General features: G+C 45.8%; 1 protein-coding gene and 1 long non-coding RNA gene across 3 annotated transcripts in view; one reads left to right on the top strand and one right to left on the bottom strand.

The window, feature by feature from the left end:
- DIXDC1 (DIX domain containing 1) overlaps positions 1-15994 on the top strand; it is a 422480-nt gene that overhangs the window by 58566 nt on the left and 347920 nt on the right. The window lies entirely within an intron of this gene.
- LOC144823628 (uncharacterized) overlaps positions 1-15994 on the bottom strand; it is a 47748-nt gene that overhangs the window by 11714 nt on the left and 20040 nt on the right. The window lies entirely within an intron of this gene.

Genomic DNA, 15994 nt, shown 5'->3' with positions numbered 1-15994 from the left:
CAAAGATCCACCCATCAACTAAAAGAGTGTGGGTAGGAAAGAAAGCACCTCACGGTTGCAACACCAAGGGGGCTGCTGACTGGTACTCACCAGCAAACCCACTTATCATCATTGGTTGCTTTCTTTCCAGAAAGGAAAAAATGAAATGTGTGTGCTCTTAAATAAAGAAAACCTAAGCCCAATGAAATCAAACTAAGATAGAATAAACTCAGTGTGAATGTACTATCTATGCCTGCTACTATCATGCAGGACCCTCGGACCCCGTGAGAATATAAACAAATAATCCTCAACATTAAAAATGGATAAAGCCAAGCTCGCGTCCGCGATGGCCGCGTTTTAGCTCGGCTCCGTTCGCTCTCCTGTCTGGAACATCTATCCTGTCTTTTATCCTGCCCCGGGAAGTATTCTTTGATAGCCTATGGAACTAAGACATTTCGCAGGCACTTACCGTCTGATCCGTCTGTTCCTGGGTGCCGTGGATCCTGAGCTGTGCCCTTGTTCGCTTCGGGGCCTCCGGAGCGAGCGGGCCTGAAACTCCTCGGCGGCGCCCAGACGGGGCGGAGCGCTGTGGCCGGCCCTTGGTGGCGGAGTGGGCTCGGTCGGAGAGGCCGATGTGCGGTTAGACCGGTTACGGCTCTCCGGGCCTGGTTCGGCGGTCCTGCGGCCTGGTGTTGGGGCGCTGCCTTCCATGCACGGGGTTGACCGTGTATGTGGCTCGTCTCCCCTTTGTTCTCCTGTCCGGCCATTTTGAGTCCCTCCGCCCGGACTCGGAGAACGGAGCCGGTGGCGTGGGGGAGCCGGCGACCCTCCTTCTTCTGGTGGCCCGCCTTCCTGCTCTGGAGGTGCCTCTGCTGGTGGTCGGCTGTATCCTGTTTGCCCCGCTGGTGGCCGGACAGGGGTCGGGGATTGCCGCGGCCCCGCCGGGCTTCTAAGATGGCGGCCGGCCCCATGTCTCTCAGCTTGGCCGAGACTGGCAACGCTGGTCCGCCGCATGGCACGTTTGCTGAATACCGTAAAGGTGAGCCTACGCTTGGCGACATCCTCGCCGCCTTGCGCTCCTGGAGTGCTCCCATGGCCGCACCTACCGCTGACCTGGAGGAGGATCATTTTGCCGGGCCTGCTGGGCCCCCCCCCGGTGTGTGCGGCTTCATCGCTGCTGTGTGCTGCTGGAACTTTCCTGGAGGTCATGGGCCCGGCGGCTGCCGCTCGTGTGGGTGTACGGATGTCCGCTGCCCTCAATCATCCTGTGCTCCCCCCGGTGCCGGGGGTCCGCTGGCCGGGTCCCGTCCGGACCGGTCTCGTTGGAACTCCTTTTCCCTTTTTACCTCGAATGGCCGAACGAAGATCCTGTGATTGCTCCGCCGGGTCGGCTTTTCTCCTATTGTCGTCGGAACTGTGCCTGCATTGCCTGAGGTGGTCGCTGTCCTTTCCGGTTCATCCGGGTCGCCATCGATATGACTTGTGTGGATTGACGATTGGACTCCCTGTTATTCGCCTCCTGTTCCTCATGATCTGGTTCCTTATGCGTTGGACGACTACAGCTTTGGATAGACAAGGACAGGGTTGAGATGAACTTGCCTCGGTGGACTATTATCTTGCGGTATGGTCGGATGATCCGTTTGTGACTGTATGACTATGTTCGTTTCTCCTTCATGTTCCTGGAGCTTATCCTTGTGCTTATTATCTTCCCGTGGGCTCTGAGTATTTTCGGACGGGGGGGTGGGAGCGGATGGTTTTGATTTTGTGGCTCCTCTCCCGTAGTTATTTCCCTATTTTCCCTTCTTCTTTTTGTCTTTGTGGTTCTTTCTTTACTTTTAACTCTTCTATATTTTGGGTTCTGGTTAGGGCGACAGGCACGCTGCTGGGGGGTAGGCCATAGCCTTCTGCAGGGGTGCAGGGTGGGATGTGCGGGGGGGGGGGTCTGTCATTTTGTTTTTTCCCCCTTTTTTTTCTCCTTTTTTTGGTTCTATGGCTCTTATGTATCCCCTTTTTTCGGGACGCGGCGTCGGCATGTGGGCCCCCTGGGGTGTTTTTGCTAGCATGGGCCTTCTGGTCTCCTTGCCGTCACGGTCTACTACGCATTCATTACTCCTGTTATCATTAGTTCCATGTGCCGGTCTATTTTTAGTGCTTCGTTAGCCATGGGGCGCATGCAGTGAGGCTGCGTTCTTTCTTTCCCCCCTTTTTCCGATGTCCTTTCCCTTTTTCCCCCTTCCCCCCCCCCCTTTTTTCTTTCCTCCCTTGGGTTGTTGTAGCGGAGGGCTTTTTGTTTTGCAAGCCTATTTTCAGTTTTGTGTATCATTGTGTGTTCTCCTAGTGGTGGGTGGGCGCTGGGCAGCGGTTGCAATTGCTTATTACTGTGGTACTCACGTTCTGCCTTTGCCAAAATGTAACTGTTCTTTTTGAATTATCCTGTGTTCTATGTGTCTGCTTGCTCACGGCCCGCCACGGCCCTCTGGACTTTATTGATTGCCATTATTCTGCTATCTTCTACTATAAAATCAACCTTCTCTTATCCTGCTCGTAGTGGTTGCTCTGTGGCTTTTCGCCTTTGCTTCCCGTATGGTTTGCTATGATATCCTGTTGGAGCTTCTGTACCGCCCAATATGTTTCTTTAAGTGTGGTGGCCGGCCCGATGGGTTGTAGGCCCGTATTTGTGAGCACTTTCTGTATAATAAAGGTTTTAAAAAAATTTTTTTTTAAAAAAGGATAAAGCTTACTAGCTTCCAGTAACTTTATTCACTGCTGTAAGCTCTTCCAAATTTAAAAATGGCTCTTATAGAGCCATAGTCAATCATTAGCCAACCATGCTTCACTGTAGGAAAAAAAGTTGAAGATGCACCTCTTTAAATAACACTACATTATTCAGTAACAGCTCACAAGCCAGACACCTCTGCAGATACTTGCTGACTGTATGCTTGCTTTTGAACCAGTACGAGGTGTGGCTGACTTTGGCTTGGTTTGTACCATACACATAGCCACATTAACAATATTTAAAGAATGTATCTGTGCCCCTTGTTAGGTCTGTTAGTGCACATACCAGTTCTTAATTAGTAAAAAAAAAAAAAAGTACCAGGGCTCTCGTCAGAAGGCCATTGCTGCTTGCACCACATATTGCCTCTGCCATGCTCACAACAATAGTAACAACACAAGCACTAACCATCACCAAACCCATACAAGTGTGACTATTCAGGTCCCCAAACCTATAAGAAGGGCTTGGGCGGCAGGTAATAGTCATTTTTAATGTTTATTGAATTAATAATTACCTGTTATTGTGGTCATCTCCAAAATAGCCCGACAGCGCCACCTTGTGGCAGCTGTCACAAGCACCGGAAATCATCGGCTCAAAAGAAGCCCTGCAACTAACAGACATAGGGGTATTTTCTCAAGGATTTATCTCCGAGTTATCGGCACTTTATCGCAGCCAAAGTGGCGATAAAATTATCGCCCCATTCACAAGCTGGTGATAACAGCCCATATATCCAGTTTTTCTGCGATAGCAACCACAAAAACATCACCACAGATGAGCCCGGCAACTAACGCTAATGAGATGCAAAGTAGGCGTTCCCATGCAAAAAGCAGCAACAACACCACTCCGCAACATTCTCAACTACCAGCCAGATAGGCGATAAAAAACCCAACATAGGCGATAAGGGGCGTTACCAGCAAGCTCCAAACTGGTGTAAAGTCAGATGACACCCTGCACCAGAAAAGGGAGCCCCAGCCAGAGCCACACCTGAAGATCAACAGATGCCATGGAGCCACTGATCATGCAGCTGGAAGCCCCAACAGGGCCCCAACACCCACCGCCACCACCCTCAGTACCCTCCCAAACCCCCCGGATCCCTCTCGCACCCCCCCGGGACACCAATGAGGCAGGGCAGACGAAGACAGCGTATCTTCAGAAAACGCACCAACCTCAGAGACCCAACACCAGAGAATGTCATTGCTCACTACAGGCTCAAAAGGACAACCATCCTCTGCATCCTGAACATCATGCCCACAGGGTGACGGTACCAACATAGCAGACAACCAACATCCCACCTCAGACAAAGCTGCTGGCTGTGCTGCACTTGTTGGCCTCTGGTACCTTCCAACCAACAACCGCCAGAGTCGGAAGAGTCTCACAGCCAGCCCAATCCAAGTTTCTTACAACTGTCTTGGATGCCATCATCAGCTTGGTGCCCCAGTACCTATACTTCCCCCACACTGCACAGGAACAGCTGGAGACCAAGCAAGGCATCTACGCCATAGCTGGCTTCCCGTACGTGTCAGGGGTCAATTGATTGCACACATGTCCTAATTGTGCCCCCAGGCAACACTGCACACAATTACCGCAACAGAAAGTTATTACATATTTTATAAAAAAAACATACACACATATATGCAACAATTTGTTCAAGAGTTTATTTATGTCTCTATCTTTCCCTAACTAATAACAAACCACAGATTATCAAACTGTATGTTTTGGCCTAAGGAGCATGAGTGTCTTTAGTTGTAACATGACTGTCCTGGTAAATAAAGTACAATTGTTATATTAAGTTGATAAACAAGAAGCCTATCACAATTTATCTTCAGTGCAATAAAGGCTGATCTCAGATGTTAATTGTATTTGCACCATATATACATTTGATTTTAACAAGACACTGGTTAAAGATGTTTGACTTCACCAACGCGTTTCGGACATAGCCTTCCTCAGGGTATTCACACCAGTGGTTGACAACACTCTTCAAGTCTTTAACTGCATAACTTCCTGTTTAGTTTCTGTAACTTTTCAGCAGTCAAGATTCTAAACTATCAAATAGTCTGTTTCAATTGTATTCATTCCTTCAGGGTTGTACGGTAGAAGTAGGCGGGTCAGTAATAATAATTCAAGCGGTATAAAACAGAGTAAGCTTATTAATCACATATATTTATTGATTTTTAGGTCTGGCATACAGACAGCTTTAGGTGTGCCACACACCTCATTGAATCAAAGAACATCATAAATAAATAAATAAATGTCTTTTATTCCAATAAAAAAGTGGCTTTTTGATCAGCTCTTCTCGTCCCTTCGTCTGTTCAGCACCCAGTTGCATTACACCTCCACCCGTCACTGCTTCCTGCCTGGGGCGAAGGGTCATCCCACTTCAACCAAAGGTTCTCTTACATTGTGAGTGATGGCTTTGACCTGATGACATAGGCCCCCTCTTCTAAAGAAGAGCTCTTCAGTGTGAGGGATGGCAGGCCAATTCTTTAATTGACAAGTTTTGTACCTTTCATTCTGTACTTTTTCAAAATAATTGTTATTCATCTTTGTTTGTTTAAACTCTGTTTTCAGGTGACAGTAATTTAACAACAATAGCCCCTTTTCTTTGCATCAGTAAGAATCATATTTTAATGTGCTTTGCATTAACACTAAAAAGGGTTCCCTGAGGTTACCTGCTTCCTAGAAGGCACCGGCTCTGTTCTATATAAATCATATAAAATGGTCAATTTATATAGAAAATGTTTATTGCAAGCATTGGCCGCCACGTGTAGACAGTGGCATTTTTCCTTTTTATCGTCTTTTGCGCAATGACGCAATTTAAAAAAATGAAACCATTGCACTAGTTTGCTAATGTCAAACCTATTGATTTGCTAATTTTAATTCTATGTTCTCACTAGGGTCTGTCGCGGGGCACAATAGTACAAATTAAATGTAGTTTGCTCCTTATTTAGCTGTATTATGAATGCTAATTAGTTAATCTAATACGCAATACTTGGTAACCCCCGATTCCAAGTGGAACTAAGGGAACTGAGCCCCATGAAGAAGTGCCATTAGTTACAAAGAATCTGATGGACACCTGTGATTTGCCCTAGTTTCTGTAACCAGAAAGATAGCTTGGTGGGTTGAGCTCGTACGCCTGGGCTGTCTGTGCAGCTCAACGGTTACAAACTTCAATCCTTCGATTCCACCGGAATCTTTCATCATCTCAAGATTATAAGAAAGAGCACGATTGAGTTGGGCAAAGTAAAAAAAAAATCCACGGAAAAAAAAAATTGCGGCATAAATAATGCAATTGATATTATTACAATTCTGGTTCTAGTAAACAATTAGCATCCGAATTGCATGCAAAAGGTTGAGCTGTGAAAAAACTTAGTATAACATCATGCATTGTTTAATTTAAAGAGATTTTTATATATAAACAACTTTTTCTAGTGAGCCTTGTAAAACGAAGACTGTTGGTACTTGTGATGGGTTCGTGTTTTTTTTTTCCTTGAAAATGTACGTGGAACCTCTTAAACTCAAAATTTTAATCTGGCCACCGATTTAAACTTGTTACATTTAAACATTTTAAAAAAACGTACGTAAAGTGGCCGTGGCATGAGCATTTGCAGTTAACAGGAAAAGGAGAGTGTAGTGGTGTAATATTGTCAGCTTCCTATATAACACATTTCAGATTCTTTTGAACCATTATTCAGTCTCATCCTGTGCTCCCTACGTTTAACAAACACATTCTCACTTCAGCCTGCCCCACAGCAGCTACATATTTCAACTACTTCATTTTAAGCCATCGTTGACTCAAAAGTTTAATCCCACACTGCCACCTAGCTTTGAAATAGAGGTGTACAAAGGTCACACGCCAGCTGAACGCACCAAAGCTCCGATAGGACATCTATGCTGGCATTTGTCCCTGTGCTTCTCATATATTTAGTATCAAGGAAGTAGCCAGACAATTAAAATTAAAATTAAAATGTGCCCCACTTTGAACCAAAGCTCTGATGGCACCAAAGCAAGCGAGCCAGAACCTCCGTAGAAGAGCTCCTGTGTGTCTTCCATGCAAACATCTGTCCAGTCATCCTTTCATCCTTCCATTCCCCTGCTTACAAAAAAACAATTTCACCCTTACATTCTGTCGCCCATTCATTATTTCATTCATCAGTTAATATTTAATCATTCCATTGATGCATTGGCAATTCCATCCATCGGTTCACACATCCATCATATATGCATGCATTTATCCATCCACCCATCTGACTTACCCATTGAACAATAAAGCTTTTCATCCATCAATTGATCCTGTTTCCCATCCATCCATCCATCATCCATCCATCTTCTCAGATTTCAATTTAGGTTGGCAACCTTCCATCTTCTCAGATTTCTATTTAGTTTTGCATCCATCCATCTTCTCAGATGTCCATTCATTCTGCCATCCTTTCACCCATAATTCCTCCTCTCAGATTTCAATTTACTCTGCTTTACTTTCACCCATCCATCCATCCATCCAATCTCCCAGGTTTCCATTTACTCTGCCATTGCTCACCCACCCACCCATCATTTTCAGATTTCCATTTACTCTGCCACCCATCCATCCTTTCAGATTTCCATTTACTCTGCCATCCTTCCACCTATACATGCCTTCATCCATCCAGCCAACTTCCCAGATTTCGATTTACTCTGTCATCCTTTCACCCACCTATCCATCCATGTTCTCATATTTTTATTTACTCTGCCACCCATTCATCCACCCATCTACCTATCCTCTCACCCACTCGTCCAACCATTCAGCCACTGTTTCACCCACTCATCTATCTATTATTTTACCCATCCATCATTTCACCCACTTATCCATCTATCCTTGTACCCACCCATCCTTTCATCAACCAATTCTCTCACCCATTCATCCACCTATCCTTTCACCCACTCATACATTCATCTATCCTTTTACCCACTCATGCATCCACATGTCCAGTCTTCATTTCCATTTCTATCAACCTATCTTTGTTTTTGCCTTTTCATATTAATTATAGGGTTTTATCTGCCAAGTTGCAGATAAAAGTGGCACTTAAAGACCACGTCCCCGTTCACGATGCCCCTGTCTGTATAGTATAGTGTTATTATGCTGGCCTGAGGACTCTTCAGATCACATTAAGAAATTTAAATAGCCAAAGGTGGAAAACGAGTGAAATTAAAAATTACCAGCTTAAGGAGTGTGGTGAGTGGTGAGTGGTGTGTGGTGTGTGGTGTGTGGTGTGTGGTGTGTGGTGTGTGGCGTGTTCTCCTGCACATCTTCCTGGGAGCTCTTGAAAGTAAAGTAAACGTTTCTTGCTTTCTAGGCCCCAGAAGATTTAGGGCGCGATTTTCCATATTGCTGTTGGGGGCTGCTGCAGTCCCTGCAGCTCCCACCACACCACTTGCGAGCCACGTTAGTTGTGCCCTTGCCTCTTCGTGTGGGACCACGGAGAAGGAAAATATGCAGATTCAGATTCATTATGTCTTTATTTCTAATAAAATTCATAAAAGACAACATACAATATTAGTATAATTAAAACTGCTACAGACATATCCCCAATTGGCTAAAAAGAGTATGGCAAGCAAACACATGTGATCATAACAATTAAGTTAAAAAAATGTTCAATTTCTTTGTGCGGATCAACCACGCCCAACCCAGAAATTTAGCTACACAAATCACAGACATTTCGGTTCTAATATCACGTAATTTCTGCAGGGCTTCCCGATGTCCCCCACAATCCAAAATTGCACATAAGGGTTTCAGCCATTTAATTCTAGGGGAACGATATGCTGGACATGCAAAAAACAAGTGACCAATACTTTCAACCTGGTCGGGACACCAAAAACATTTATTGCTTGCATTCTTCGCCCACTTTGTAGTGAAGGAGTTGATGGGTAATGTACCTATACGAAACTGGTGATACAGTTTGCGGTCTAGGGTTTTGCAAATCAAATCCCAGTAGGGCTCAAGGGACGGAATTACCTTGTGTGTTAAAAAAAGTCCCGTTAAATTTTTGTCCGAGGATTGGGTGACCAGTATAGATTTTTTCGAGGCCCAGAAAAGATCCTTGAACTCTAGTTTTGAAGGAAAACTGGAGCACCCAGGATTTATCCATAACTCGGGCAGGCCCATTGCATACAATATTTGTTTGACTTCCCTGAGCCATGGGATTTTGTGGGCACCCCACAGTGATTTAACCTCATCTAATTCGTGGACAAAAAGGCTAAGCTCTGGAGTCGTCCAAAGCCGGCGCCATAGTGCCGCTAGACGGAACTGTGCCAGCTCATCTAAGGGTCTACAACCAAGGTCTAATAGCAGTGGTTTAATGGGTGAGGATTGTGGAAGCCCTACCAGGTTCCGAAGGAACCTGTTCTGTGCTGTGGCCAAAACTGACAAGTCCTTGTAACCCCATATGTCCGCTCCATACAAGGTTGCTGCATTGACCTTGGCCTCATAAATTTTCAGTGCTGGAGTGATACGTTTAGTCAAGGATTTTTTTTGTTCCTGCAATAAGCAACCTGTAAGGCGGACAAATTTGAGTTTTAATGTCTCCAACTGTGGATTCCAGCTAAGTTGATGATCAAGGGTCACACCCAAATACGTCATGACCTTGACCTGCTCAATTGGGACACCATTCAAAATAACCGAGCTTTTAGTAGGGGTTTTCTTGCTAAAGACCATGAATTTAGTTTTATCAACGTTGATCTGCAAGTTGTTGTTCTTGCAGAACTCTGAAAACCTGTTCAGGGCTGCCTGTAACCCGCTCCGGGTTTTAGAGAGGAGCAGGGTGTCATCGGCGAAGATTAACATGGGATATTTTAATCCGCCCAGGGTAGGTGCGTCAGTCTGCGTATTGTTAAAAAATTGGACTACCTGATTGATAAAAAGGAGAAACAGAGTAGGAGCCAACACGCAGCCCTGGCGCACCCCTCGTTAGACTGGAAAGCTGTTGGTCACCTGACCCTGCCTCCCCCACCTTACTAGAGCGAAATTATCCTCATGTAAACGCCTGCCAGAAACCGGTCCCCGGAAGCTTGTTTCCTTCCCAGTATAAGAATTGGCTTGGTAGTTTGGTTTGCCCTGTTCCCATCATGCACTGGGACAGGAACAGACTAATTTGCATATAGCCAAGTTCTGAGCTGGGATGGTGCAGTGAGCTAAAAAAAGGTGATGGATTAAAACCATGATCTCTTGACTTGGTAAGAGTATTCTGCATCATTCAGAAGCTCTGTCCATCACCACCCCCCTTTTCCAAAATCGGTTTTATCCACACTATGTGTGGGAGGGTATACTCAGACGTGAGTCCCTTGCTCATTGCACCATCAGGATTCAAGCAAGCCGGGCCGAAGAAGGCTGTGATGCCAGAAACCGGTCCCCGGAAGCTTGTTTCCTTCCCAGTATAAGAATTGGCTTGGTAGTTTGGTTTGCCCTGTTCCCATCATGCACTGGGACAGGAACAGACTAATTTGCATATAGCCAAGTTCTGAGCTGGGATGGTGCAGTGAGCTAAAAAAAGGTGATGGATTAAAACCATGATCTCTTGACTTGGTAAGAGTATTCTGCATCATTCAGAAGCTCTGTCCATCACCACCCCCCTTTTCCAAAATCGGTTTTATCCACACTATGTGTGGGAGGGTATACTCAGACGTGAGTCCCTTGCTCATTGCACCATCAGGATTCAAGCAAGCCGGGCCGAAGAAGGCTGTGATGCCAGAAACCGGTCCCCGGAAGCTTGTTTCCTTCCCAGTATAAGAATTGGCTTGGTAGTTTGGTTTGCCCTGTTCCCATCATGCACTGGGACAGGAACAGACTAATTTGCATATAGCCAAGTTCTGAGCTGGGATGGTGCAGTGAGCTAAAAAAAGGTGATGGATTAAAACCATGATCTCTTGACTTGGTAAGAGTATTCTGCATCATTCAGAAGCTCTGTCCATCACCACCCCCCTTTTCCAAAATCGGTTTTATCCACACTATTTGTGGGAGGGTATACTCAGACGTGAGTCCCTTGCTCATTGCACCATCAGGATTCAAGCAAGCCGGGCCGAAGAAGGCTGTGATGCCAGAAACCGGTCCCCGGAAGCTTGTTTCCTTCCCAGTATAAGAATTGGCTTGGTAGTTTGGTTTGCCCTGTTCCCATCATGCACTGGGACAGGAACAGACTAATTTGCATATAGCCAAGTTCTGAGCTGGGATGGTGCAGTGAGCTAAAAAAAGGTGATGGATTAAAACCATGATCTCTTGACTTGGTAAGAGTATTCTGCATCATTCAGAAGCTCTGTCCATCACCACCCCCCTTTTCCAAAAACGCCTGACTAATTCCAGCAGTTCTAGGGGAAGACCCATTAATCTAAGAGCCTCCCATAGTTTCACCCTTGGAACTAAGTCGAAAGCCGACTTGAGATCAACGAATGCGGCATAGATAACTCCACCGCCCAAAAAAACCACCTTCCAATAAAGCATGGTGAGTCGAAACACCTGGTCTATGGTGCTGGTGCCTAATCTAAATCCTGCCTGCATAGGGGAAAGTATATTGTTCTGCTCAATCCACCCCTGGATTCTTGCTAGGACCATTCTTGATACTATTTTTTGGATCGAATCTATCAGGCTTATGGGGCGATAGTTGTTTGGCAGTGAGCGATCCCCTTTTTTATATACTGGCAGTATCTCAGCCCCTTTCCAGGATTGCGGAATCTTTGCCCCTGCTGCGATATTATTTGCCAATAGCGTGATGTATGGGACCCATAAATCAAGGTTTAGTTTAAAAAGGTCCGCTGGTATAGCATCTAAACCTGGAGCTTTACCAGACTGGACAGAACCCAGGGCATGTACCGTATCTAAGGCGGAAAATGTGAGTCTATCCCCGGGGTTTATAGGTGTTGCCTTCAACGCAGGTTCGGTTGTCAGTTCATGCTCGGCACTAGTGTCTTTGAATTGGGTAGAAAAAAATTCCACCCAGTCCAAAGCAGAAACATGGTTGACCGATATTTGGGAGTCAGAGTCCCTGCCCCATCTAACTGTCTCCCAAAATTTCACTTGGTTAGATGACTCACAGGCTTTAAGGAGATCTAACCAGTAGGAATCGTCCCAGTCCCGCTTAGCTACCCAAAGGACTTGTTTATAGAACTGCCTAGCTTTCCTAATATCATAAGTAATCCTAGATTTGACAGCTGCTATTAGTTTACTGTGAGCTTCTCTACAGCTCTTATTGTACCATTTTTTGCGTGATTTAACAATCTTATTATTTGATGGCTTGGTGAGGAAGTTTTTAAGATCCGTAAAACACTTCTCATGAAGGTTAATAATTAAAGGATCAACCCCACCAGAAGGGCATAATGCAATCATCCTACCCCTTATGTCAAAAACCGACTCCTCTATTTGACGAATAAGCGCAGGGTCGTCTATAACTCTAGACCATTTAACTCGTCTTCTGTTGTCACACAAGACTAAGTCAGACGTAAGGCAGGTTGTTTCCATTTGACGATCACCCAGTCCGGGAACCCTAAGCCCCAAAGAGAGAGGGTTATGGTCACTCTCTGGCCTAGTCTCTACCACCATATCTATAACATGTGACCAAGATTCAATATTGACCAGTATATAGTCAATACGACTAGCACTGAGCCCATTATCAAAATATGCAAACAACTCCCTTGCAAGGCATTATGGGGCACTCTTCTGGCAAAAATAAATGTTTATTAGCTGCTTCCCAAAATAGGTCCAATTATCATTTCCTCTGTGACCATGTCGTGTTGACTTTTGTTTTTGTCTATCACAACATGGATATTGGTAAGAGCATCCCAAGGTATGGAGGGCTGCTCGCTAAGTTCTGTGAAGGAGTGCGGCGAAAGTTGAAGATCTTGTTGTGTGCCGGAAATATGCCCACTCCCCCTCACCAGACAGTCCTTCTGGGCACCAGGCATTCCGTGTTGTGTTTTTCTTGACCTGCCCCAGGAAGATGGGGGCCCCAGGGGCAATCGGGATTCAGAGGGGAGGAAGTCCTTGCACAGCCACAGGCCCACTCCTCCCGAAAAAAAAATATTATTATTCTGTGGCAGCCTGGCGAGCACTTTGCCAGGGCCGGTATTGGTTGTTAGTCCGGCTCTGAAAGCACCTGTGCGGGCGGGGGGCAGTGGAGCCCAGGTCTTTCTCCCAACTTGGTCCTCTGGGGACATATAGAAGCCGGCGCCCCTGGCCCTAGAGCAACTCCTCCTAGCCCCGGGGGTCAGATGGTGACAAAGTTCTTAGTTCATCTTTGCGGGACATCACGTGGCTCTTCTTTCCAGCTGGGTATCCTTTCAGCCATTGTCACCTCCCAGGTCCTGGTTTTCTCTACTGACTCTCCCTTGTGCAGGGGTTTTTAAGTCAGGGTAGAAGGTTCTAGATACCAGGTGCCACTGGCAAATCCTAGGATACCGCATCATACCTCTACCCCTGTTCAAACCCACCTACAAAGCATTCAGGAACCATCCATCACAGCACCTTCAGGTTTTCTATGGAAAGAACTTCTCTGAGGGCCTCAGCTCTGCCCCTAGCTGACATCACTGCTAGGTCCCTTCCCACTCAAAAAAAGGTGCGCCCATACTCTGTTGGCTGCAGAGGGCTGGTTCTCCCCCTTTGTTCTAGTGGGTCTGGCCAGTCCCAGCACACATGCAGTGTGGCAAGCTCATAATCAGGTGCAGATTTGCCCGATGCCCCTTTACTCTTCACTGATAATTCATCCTTTTGTGTGGGAATGCCATTGTTCCCTAGGCTAGGGAGCAGTGTAATTAACCTGGCCCAGTAGAGGGGACACAGGCCTAGAATCTGAATATGAGCCAGAGAAATATGACAATTTGTGAAGTCCCATAAGATGTGGGTGTATTGTGTTGAGAACTGCAAAATCGAACTTGGCATGCAGTTTTTTTACCCAAGTTTGACACCTTGCTGGACTATGTAGGCCAAAGTGAAACAAAACTGGATTTTAGAGAAAAGTTTGCCTGTATTTATAATACAGTTAAATTACTACAGGTTTTACAGTAAGCACTACCAACCTATGTACGAATACCCACTAATATTATAAGGCCTAACCCAGGTGAGCACCACTCTTTGCAGATTTCCTGCTGCGCCAGGCTACCTATGCGCAATTACCAGGCTATGCATGACATGAGTATCCCACTCGCTGGCCACACACACGTGTGCAAATGGATTTACATGCAACCATCCCAGTGCCACTTACCCTAGCAGCACAGCATCCTAAAAGGCTGACAGTTGTGGTCAAAGTGCTCAGTTCAATTACCGTGAATTTACATGGATGAGTCTCAGGCAGTGAAATGCGCCCACAGTAAAGGTCCAAAAACCGGGAAGTCATAAAAGAAAAATCCTGGTGAACCAAATAGCCGGAACCTATTTGCTACAGCTATGCACTTTGTGGGTATTTATGCATGTATGTATGGCTGAGAGTGGTAGTTATGTAAAGGAACACTGCCAAAACGCATGGGAGTGATTTTCAGGGTTAAAGAAAAAGATACATTAGAAGGGTAATTTAATGGGTACTGATAGTGGACGTAGGGCCAGATGTACGACCATTCACTTTTGCGAGTCGCAAATTTCATCGAATCGCGACTCGCAAAAGTGACAATAGTTTCTCAGACACTGTTTGCGATTTCCAATGCGTTCGCAAATTGCAAGCCTCATTAATATTCAAGAGGCAAGTGCAATTTGCGACCACATTGGGAATGACTAGCACTCCCAGGTAAGGTGGGCTGCTGGGATCAACAGACCACAATGTCTGTGACTGCTTTTTAAATAAAGCTGTTTTTTTTTAATGCAGCCCGTTTTCCTTAACCCTTTGCTGCGGCGGCTATTCCGCCGCAGCGCTAAGAGGGCGGGGGGGCGTGCGGCGCTCACATGCTGGTGACGGAACCGCTCCGTCACCAGCCTCGGGTGAACTGTGCTGATGACGGAGCGGTTCTGTCATGGCCCCGCCGCTCAACAGAACGTGCCGCGCAGGCACGAAATCAGCGCCGCGCAGGCGCGTCGGGCGGTCCATGACGGAACAGCTCCGTCATCAGCACAGCACCACCACGGCTGATAACGGAGCGGTTCCGTCATCAGCGTCGAAAAGGTTAAAGGAAAACGGGATGCATTTAAAAAAGAAAAATGAAACTTTTCAGTTTCCTTTTCTAAGGGCAGGAAGTGGTCCCTGGGACCACTGCCTGCTCTTAAAAAATATTTTCGCACACACTCACAAAGGGGAACGGGTGCCCTGGTGACCCCTTCCCGGTTGCGAGTGGTTTACCACCTACTTCATGTAGGTGGTAAACTGCGAGTGTTTTGGGACCACTAATGCGGTCACAAGACATTACTACATGGCGTAGAGATTCGCTATTAGGAAGGGGCACACGCTACGATGTGAGTCAGTGACTAGCAAAATAATGTTTGTGCATGCCTGGACCCTTTTTTGCGGTCGCTAACAGGCCGAACTCCCATTTGTGACCGTAAAAAAGGGTCATACATCTGGTACATAGAGTGTTACTTCATCATGATGTAATGTTCTTTAAAGAGGGGCATCGTCAACTATTTTCTAAATTGGAGCAGGATTTAATGGTCCTGATGGATACTGGTATGTCTTTATAGATCTTGTGTGCATACATAGGGAAGGACTGTTGACAATTTCTTTTTGCATTTCTTAATCTCCAGTCTGATGGTGTCCTTGCTGTGGGTGAGGAGAGAGACAGCAGAGGTGGTGCACTTGCCAGTTAGTTAAACGGGTTGAAAGGTGTGATGACTCCATAGATTTCTTTAGCAATTAACATATGAGAAAACACCCTTCTTTCTTCCTAGTTATGAAATATAGAGTTATTTATCTCTGGGTGAGTACTCGTCTCACACACATAAGCACGGGGATGAGGAAGACGTATAAAGTAAAGTAGTAATGTGCAATGTAAGGTACAGGAATATAAGTGTGAACATGCAAATAAAAAACTAGAGTGGACAAGCTGCTCCCATGCACAATCAGAAAACTAGTGTACTCTGTATATGTTATGGCCAATTTTGAGGTTTGATGAAATTCCAATTCTTTCAGTAGGTGCTCTTGTAAAATGACAGATTAGATCGCATTGAAACGAGCTTCTTTCATTTGGACATTCCTTGTCTCACTCCATCAGCATGGCAGAAAATGTATCTTATCTGTTTACTTATTCGCATATTTCAAGGCTCGCACCAGGGGCAATTGGTCTCTATGCTGGTTGCAAACAGTATGT

The sequence above is a fragment of the Lissotriton helveticus genome, chromosome 3_1 (genome assembly GCF_964261635.1).
Source record: "Lissotriton helveticus chromosome 3_1, aLisHel1.1, whole genome shotgun sequence".
Lineage (NCBI taxonomy): Eukaryota > Metazoa > Chordata > Amphibia > Caudata > Salamandridae > Lissotriton > Lissotriton helveticus.
Note: the sequence above shows the minus strand (reverse complement) of the source record. Positions and strands in the feature narration are given on the sequence as shown.